Below are 9,535 nucleotides of genomic sequence, written 5' to 3' on the forward strand. Positions count from 1 at the left end.
CAAGCAATGACAGCACTAAGGCCTAGAGGCTGGCAACCATGTCCCAGGGCTCAAATTCACCTGAGATTCCTGATGGACAGTCCGTGAGTGCCGGAGACCGAAACTGCGCAGGTCATCCCTGATGGCAAGGCCCAGGGAAAAACCGGTGGGAAGAGACTGCAAGGCAGTCAGAAGAACCCCCTGAAGAATTCTTCTTCTCTACTTAGTCTGTACCTTTTACTCTCACTTCTGCTGTTAGTCTATTCTAGGGTTAATATGAAACCAGAATCGCCCAAAGTTCCCCCTTCCTCCAAAATGGAATGCACCTAAATATCATGTCCGCCCCCTCAATCAGATGTTGTCTAATGAATATTGTAGCAATTAGCAAAATTGGAGACAGTCCGGTATGCGTTGGGTCTATAAGAGACCTAGAATTCATTTTCCTTGTATGAGTCTAATTGCCAGTAAGAATACATATTATGCCATGAGCAGAGACAAAAACAAGACTTACTAGTTTTGGAGGGCTTTCTCGAAAAAGTGTGAGAGAAATATTTGCCCGCTGACCTCGAGCCTGTAAGGCAACTTATGGATTGTTCTGGCCAAAGAATGAGATTGGTAAATGCAGAGACCAGATTCTAGTTGATCCATGTAAAACATTTCCATACGTCATCTATGATAAATGTTGACATTGTTCTTTCTTAGTAATGGGTTGTGAGGGTCTGTTACCTACAACCGCGGGTACAAGTATATCCTGTGTTTGCACGCCCACTGACCTTAAACAACTAAAGGGCACTGTGATCTCACATATTCTGGCAATATGCTTCACTTATCCTTAGATACCCGGCCACACGTAGTAAAGAGTATGTAGAACTTTGTCATGACTACCTGGTTAAATTTTATTGGTTGACGTGGAAATCATGTACCGTGAAATCACTGTTGCCAAGAAAGCTTAGGAATGTTAAGTCCTATGACTGTACTCAAAAAATGTAAATCGTTTAAGCATGATTGTTTGGATTTGCTATATAAAAACCCTAAGCTGAAAAATAAATTGGAGCAGTCCACCTGAAGAGGCTGCTCCGTGTCTTCTTTCGCCGACGCCAACCATCACTCTCCGGGCCCACCCTGGCTTGCAGAGGCTGGTCCCCTGCACGTGAGGTCACCTCCTCAGCCAAGGGCAGGTCCCCAAGATTGCATGGACACATGTGCAAGAGAGGGACCAGCACTGCTCGGCTGCCACAGGTGGGGCTCAACTTCTGGAGTAGGAGGAAGTGGGGCCTCAGCTTCGGAGCCTGAGGCGGGGACACTGCCGCTGCGGGAGGAAGCTGGGATGCGGCGGCTGGTGGCGGCCACCTGCACCTGACCTCCGATGCTAGCATGAGGGTCTCCCCCTCCAAGTGTGCGGTTTAAGGCAGGCCAGCCTGAGGTTTCAGATCACGCCTGTCTGGGTAGGACTCCCCTGAGCAGACAGACACAGGACTGCAGCTTCCTTAGGAACCCCGGGTTCAGACTGATGGTGCCCCGGCCTTTTGTGTCTGGGCTCCACTTCGCTAGGGCGGGTTTAGAGAGTGCCCCGGCAGGAGGGAGGAGCACACCTCCATTGCTGTGCCATCCTTCCCTCAAGGATCACAGCCACACGCTGTTCCCGGAAGCAGGGACTCTGTATCTTACCCTCTCTGTAGTCACTTCTGGCAGGTATAGGTTACTGTTCACTTAGATCAAGGCACTGAGCAAATGCAAGCGGCCACCCCAGCGAACTCAGGATGGACCACGTGGCAAACTGTGCGGTCACATCTTCTCACTTGGGGGCCAGTTCCCACTTTTCTTAAGAACATGTACGTAACATGTTGTATCTGCCTGACCATACAAAAAAGGTGAGGTTTCTTACTGATGCCACAGTCTCTTTACTGGGTTGCCTGTGAGGCACATCGCATTGTTTTAATGCTTATTTAATAATAAAACTGTTTTCTTTCTCTTTTGCTTGTGTGTGGAAAGCTTTTCTGGTCAGCAGGTATTTTGTTTGTTTCCCCAATAGATCCTCCTCCCTCAGAACTCCAAAACACTGAATGTACAAACCAAAAGTGAACTCTAATTTAGACTATGAACTTGGGGAGATAATGATGTGTCAGTTTAGGCTCATTCATTGTGACAGACGACCGACCCACTCTGATATAGGATGTTCCTAGTGGAACACGCTGCGCATCTGGGGACAGGCAGGCGGTATACAGGAACTCCCTGTACTTTCTGCTCTATTTTGCTATGAACCTAAAACTGCTCTAAAATAAGTTTAAGAATTAAAAATTCATTAGTGAAAAACACTAACAGTTTAGAAAATAATCTTTAAGTAATTAACATTTTTTATTATGGTAAAAGGTACATAAGGAAAAATTTACCATTTTAACGACTTTTTAAGTGCACAATTTGGTGGCAGTGAGTACATTCACACGCTGTACAACCATCACGCCTATCCATCTCCAGAATTCTTACAGCAGAAGCTTGGGGCCTGGCTTGGTGGCACATGGAAACGTTCTGGTTCTCCAAGTGTGAAACTTCTCCAGCAGGACCAAAAGCCTGTCCTCTTGAGTTTTTACGAAGGCTTTATTACAGAGTCGTGACTAAGTCATTGGCCATTGGCTGATGCAACCTCCAGCCCGTCCTTCCCCAGAAGTGGGGGTTGGGGGGAAGGGATTGCAAATTCGAATCCTTTATCACATGATCGCTCCTCCTAGCAACTTGGCCCTGGCCCTGGGTGGGTTTAGAAAGGAAAAATCACCTTCATTAATAACAAGACACTCATTTTACCTTTATGGCTCTGAACCGTTTTTAGGAACTATGGATGAAGACCAGTGTATCTGAGAAATGATATATAATAGTATTTCTTATAAATCATTGTTTCACACCAGCAATGAACAAATGTAATTTGAAATAAAAAATATTACCAGGGGCGCCTGGGTGGCTCGGTTGGGCGTCCGACTTCAGCTCAGGTCATGATCTCACAGTTCATGGGTTCAAGCCCTGCGTCGGGCTCTGTGCTGACAGCTAGCTCAGAGCCTGGAGACTGCTTCAGATTCTGTGTCTCCCTATCTCTCTGACCCTCCCCTGCTCACACTGTCTTTCTTTCTCAGAAAAAAAAATTTTTTTAAATATTACCATTTACTTTAGTACCCCCAAAATGAAATACTTAGTTATCAAGCTAACAAAACATGTACAAGATATATATGGGGAAACTACAAAATTCTGATGAAAGATACCAAAAAAGAACTAAATAAATGGAGAAATATACCAGGTTCATGAACAAGAAGACTCACTATTGTCCAGATGTCAGTTTTTTCCAAATTTATCTATATATTCAACACACTCTTAATAAAAATCCCAGCAAGTTATTTTGTGGATATTGACAAAGTGATTCTAAAGTTTGCATGGAGAGGCAAAAGAACCAAAGTAGCTAATTAATTCAATATTCAAGAAAAGGAACCAAGTCAGAGACTGAGACTACTCAACTTCAAGATTACTATAAAACAACAGTGACAGGGGTGCTGGGGTGGCTCAGTCGGTTAAGTGTCCAATTTCAGCTACATCCAATTTCAGCTACTCTCTCTGCCCCTCCCCTGCTCATTCTCTGTCTCTCTCAAAAATAAATAAACATTAAAAAAAAAATAAAGCAACAGTGATCAAGACAATGTGTTGCTGGCTAAAGAATCTATAAAAAGATTAATGGAACAGAATAGTGAGTGGAGAGATAGACCTACGGTCAACTGTCTTTGACAGAGTAACAAAGCAATGCAATGGAGCACAGATAATCTTTTCCTTTTCAACAAATAAGCTGGAACAACTGGACATCCACATGCAAAAAAAAAAAAATCTAGACAGTCTTTATTCCTTTCACAAAAATGAACTCAGAGGGGATCACAGACCTAAATGTATAACAATAACAACTATAAAATTCCTAGAAGGTAATAAAGGGAAAAACTTAGATAATCTTGGGGATGGTGATAACTTTTTCAATACAAAACCAAAGACACAATACATTACAGCAATAACTGATAAGCTGGACTTCATTAAAATTCAAAAACTTCTGCTCAGGAAAGACAATGTCAAGAGAATAGAGGACAAGCCACAGATCAGAAGAAAACATTTGCAAAGGACACATCTAATCAAAGACGGTTATCAAATACATACAAAGAACTCTTAAAACCCTACAGTAACAACAAAACACTCAATTTAAAAGTGGGCAAAAAATACCATTAAAAAAATGGACAAAAGACCTTCACAGCTCACCAAAGATACGTATATCGCCAACTGAGCATATGAAATGATGTTCAACATCATGTCATTAAGAAATAGCAAATTAAGGGGCGCCTGGGTGGCTTAGTCGGTTAAGCGTCCGACTTTCGCTTAGGTCATGATCTCGCGGTTCATGGGTTCGAGCCCCGCGTCGGGCTCTATGCTGACTGCCAGCTCAGAGCCTGGAGCCTGTTTCAGTCTGNAAAAAAAAAAAAAAAAAAAAAAAAAAAAAAGAAGTTAGGTAAAAAGTGACATTTAAAAAAAAAAAAAAAAAGAAATAGCAAATTAAAACAGTGAGGTACCATGACACACCTAATAGAATTGCCAATATCCAAACCACTGGCAACATCAAATGCTGGTGAGAATGTGAAGCAGCAGGAATTCTCATTCATTTCTGGTAGGAGTGCACACTTGCATAGACACTCTGGAATACAGTCTGACAGTGTCTAACAAAACCAAACATACCACATGATCCAGTAATCACACTCCTTGATATTTACTCAAATGGGTTGAAAACACACCCACACAACAACCTGCACACAGATGTTCATACTAGCTTTATTCACAGCTGCCAAACTGGGAGGCAACCAGGATTTGCGTTAATGGATGAATGGATACATAAACCCTAGTACATTCATACAATGGAATATTATTCAGCACTAGAAAGAAATGAACTTTCAAGCCATGAAAAAGACACTAAGAACTAAAAATATATGTTAAGTGAAAGAAAATAATCTGAAAAGGCTACATACTGTGTGGTTCCAATTATGTAACATTTAGAAAAAGACAAAACTTTGAAGACAGTAAAAAGATCAGTAGTTTCCAGGGGTTAAGGCACAGGGTGGATGAATACACAGAACATGAAGGACTGTCAGGGCAGTAAAATCATTCTGTATATTATGATGATGGATATGTATCATTATACATGTGTCAAATCCATACAATGTTTAACACCAAAAGCAGGCTCTAATTTAAACTATGAAAATAAACTCTGAACTTTGGGTGATAATGATGTGTCAGTTTAGATTCGTTGATTGTAATAAATGAACATCCCTAATATTGGATGTTCATAGTTGGGGAGACTGTGCATCTGGGGACAGGCAGGCAGTATACAGGAACTCCCGAATTTTCTGCTCTATTTTGCTGTGAACCTAAAACTGCTCTAAAATAAACTTATTTTAGAGGTGATTGGATGGCTCAGTTGGTTAAGCGTCCAATTTCGGCTCAGGTCATGATCTCACCGTTGGTGGGTTCGAGCCCCAAGTCGGGCTCTGTTCTGACAGCTCAGAGCCTGGAGCCTGGCTTCGGATTCTGTGTGTCTCTCTCTCTTTCTGCCCCTTCCCTGTTCACATTGTCTCTCTCTCTCTTTCTCTCTCGCAAAAATAAACATTAAAAATTAAAAAAAAAAAATTAATGTTTATCTTATCGAGACACCTGGGTGGCTCAGTCGGTTGGGCATCCGACTTTTGATTTTAGCTCAGGTCACGATTTTACAGTTTGTGTGAGATGAGGCTCCATACTGACACTGTGGAGCTTGTTTGGGATTCTCAAATAAATAAATAAATAAACTTTAAAAAATAAGTTTATTTAAAAATTAGAGATTATCACACTTTTAATTAAAAACTTTTACATAGTTAATTGGGGAATGTACACATTTAGGGGCATGGAATGCACGAGTGTCAGTCAGTAGCTCTTCTTTCCCCTTTAATCTCTGGGTGAAAGTCAATGTGAAAAATAGATTTATAATAAAAATGTCCTGCAGTTAGTTACTTGAGGAAAAAATTTAGGCACTCTCTACATACTGTTAGATTGTAGGGTGTGAGGGCAAAAGTCTTCACTGCTTATTCTTTGCTCCTCACAACTATTCAGAACCTTGAAAGTAATTCTAGATTCTAGAAACTGACCGATGACTAATTATCATCCAACTGTATTATGAATCTGAGCTTTAGGATATTAGCACAATTCTAGAAGGAAGTTGTGGGAGGGTCCAAGTCACATACACACAGATCCTCAATGCACAGCTATAACAACGGAAACTTGGAGATTATCCTGATGAGAGGGGGAGTGCCAGGCTCAGAATCCAACAGAGACTAGGACTCAGAAAGCAGTACTGCAACGTGCAGCACCCCAGGGCGCTGCCATAACTGCTGTTTTGGAATGCATTCTTTTCCGTGTGAATCTATTCTGTTTCCAAAAACTGTTCCTACCAATTCTTTTACATCAGGGCACAGAGACACTTTGCTGACTTGGCAAAATAATAATAAAAAGAATAATAATTCTTTATTAGAATTCTGTATTGATTAGTCTCCGTTTAAGTCCATTTCAATTGTTAGAAAATGTACTTTTGTTCAGTTCCTGACATGCAGTCGTTTTCCTCACTACTGAAGACTTATACTGTCCCATCTTAGAAGCTGATTTCCAGCAGTCTCCACTTTAGCTTCATTCTCTATAGCTTGCCTCTAGTTTTTCTAGCAAACTGCTTCTCATTCTCTATACCATGAGGAAACAATTGACTTAAATATGATTTTCATGAGGAAACATTTCATGTTTTCCATATTTAAAAAAAAAACCTCTCTCATTTTCTAGAATTGTGCCACTTTCTGATATTTTTTTAATCTGTGGTTCTAACCTTAATCTTCCTCCTCCCTCACCTCTGCCTGCTGCATCACTCTCTCTTGCTTTACCCTATGTGTCTGCTCCTATCTCTCTGACCCAAGATCATACTTGGCCACACGTAACTTACTAAATGTATACACCTGTAAAAGTGTACTAAACTTCCGGAAAGGGGGACATGGGAGAATGATGAGGCATCTGGAGTGGCGCCTCAGACTTGGAATATTCTTCATATGGCTTTATTCCCAGCAAATGAATACGAAATGTTACAGAGTTGTCCTAGATGTCAGACATTTTCTCTGTTGTTCACACGATTTGGTAGAATCCTCAAGAATGGAGCTGTAGTTTTGATGTAGTTAGGAAACCTAATCTTTACAGTGCAATCAGATAGCATTGGTCTTCCGTCTGCTGTTCCATCTGCGTTTTGAAAGCTTCCTGTTTCCTTTTCACGTTGCAGAGCCGTGGCCATTGAGGGGAAGATGCAGTGTGTGGGAAGCTCCCAATTCGGGCAGAGACTCCAAATCTGACACCGCCTGGGTTACGACTAATGTTTCTCTAGCTGGCTGAGGACATGCTCAAGAAATCAGGATTGTGCTTCCATAGGAAAAAAAATCCTGTGACCTGCAAAAGAGAAAAAAAAAATCTTCCCTCCCTCCTTAAAGGGAGAAAACATGAATTTCAGGAAGAGACTGAGTTACTTCAGAAAGCAAAGGTTTTAAGTGATTTTATGAGTTTCAAAATTCAAGTTTTGAAATTCATAAAAATTGAAATTCATCTAATCTTATCCCTTCTCTTGACCCCTCTGCTCTTTTCATTCTTTCTACTCACAAGTATCTGTGCTTTAGGGAAACCTTTTAAATTCTATTTCTGGTCTGAGTGACTGGATTCCAGGGATGAAGCAACTGATGTTTGCTATGAGTTCCCTTGAGTTACAAATGATGTAAGTTGTCATGAATTATAAATTAAAAATCTTGTAGGAGTTACGTGTTTGAGAGTAGAAATACTGTTTCAAATGAAACAAAACCTAACGTGAAGGGACTATGGAATTTTGTCCTGACAGGATGTGCAAGCACACACAAATGCCTGAGATGTGGACAGCTCTCTTCCCAACTCCCGGAAAATACGTGAATGTTTGGTTTTCTCCCTGTAACTAGACTTTCAACAGCTCTCATCTAGGGAACAGGCCAGTTGTTCGGTCGTTGCTGTCACCAGATGGACCTCAAAACCCCAAACCTTACTGCTTTTGCCTTCTTGCTCCGTGCTCTAGAATTGTTCACAGCAGTCTCTCGTGGTCCTTTTATTTGTGTGCTATCAGCTGCAAAGCCTCCGCATTTTATAAAATTTTAACTGGACCCTTTCTGGTTTTTATTTTGGCTAATCTAGCTAGTTTTGTCATTTTGCTTTTCTTAAAGCATTTTTTCTCTCAAAATAAACAAACATTTAAAAAAGAAAAGGAGGGTACCTGGGTGGCTCGATCAGTTAAGTGTCTTGATTTGGCTCAGTTCGTGATCTCATGGTTTGCGAGATCAAGCCCCACGTTGGGATCTGCACTGATAGCATATAGCCTGCTTCAGATTCTTTCTCTCTCCCTCTCTCTGCCCCTCCCCTACTCACTCTCTCTCAAAATAAACATTAAAAAAATTATTGGTTTAACTGATCATTTCCGTTGTTTTTCTAGTCTCATTTATTTCTGCTATAATCTTTATCACTTATTTTCTTCAGCTAATTTGGGGCTTATTCTTTTACTAATTCCTGGCAGTACAAAGTAAGGTTGTTTATTTGAGATCCATCTTGTATCTATAAAAAAAATATTTTTTAATGTTTATTTTTGATACAGAGAGAAACAAAGCTTGAGGCAGGGAGGGGCAGAGAGACAGGGAGACACACAATCAGAAGCAGGCTCCAGGCTCCAAGCTGTCAGCACAAAGCCCCATGCAGGGCTCGAACCCGCGAACCGTGAGATCATGACCTGAGCTGAAGTCAGACACTTAACCGACTGAGCCACCCAGGTGCCCCAATCCATCTTGTATCTTAATGTAGGCATTTAGATCTATAATCTTTCCTTACAACTGCTTTCCCTGCATCTAATATGTTTTGGTATGTTGTATTTTCATTTTCATTTGTTTCAAGATAATTTTTGATTTCCCTTTTGAGTTCTTCATTGACCCACTGGTTGTTCACGAAGTGTGTTGTTTAATTTCCATTTATTTGTGAGTTCTCCCATTTTCCTCTGTTGTTTATTTCTAGTTTAATACCACTGTGGTTAGAAAAGATACTAGATATTATTTCAACCTTCTTAAATTTGTTAAGACTTGTTTTGTGGCACAACACATGATCTTCCTTTGTTTTCTATCTTATTTGCCAAAATTCATTTTAAAACTTAAAAAAAAATTTTTTTAATGTTTATTTTTGGGGGGGTGGGGGAGAGAGAGAGAGAGAGAGAACAAGCAGGAGAGGGATAGAGAGAGAAGAAGACACAGAATCTGAAGCAGGCTCCAGGCTCTGAGCTGTCAGCACAGACCTGGATGTAGGGCTCGAACCACAAGTGGTGAGATCATGACCTGAGCCAAAGTCGGACACTCAACCAACTGAGCCACCCAGGCACCTCTGACAAAATTTTAAAAGACTAACTGTATCTACTACTGGCAAGAATATGGAAGAA

The sequence above is a fragment of the Hyaena hyaena genome, unplaced genomic scaffold (assembly GCF_003009895.1).
Source record: "Hyaena hyaena isolate Hyena2069 unplaced genomic scaffold, ASM300989v1 scaffold_1683, whole genome shotgun sequence".
Lineage (NCBI taxonomy): Eukaryota > Metazoa > Chordata > Mammalia > Carnivora > Hyaenidae > Hyaena > Hyaena hyaena.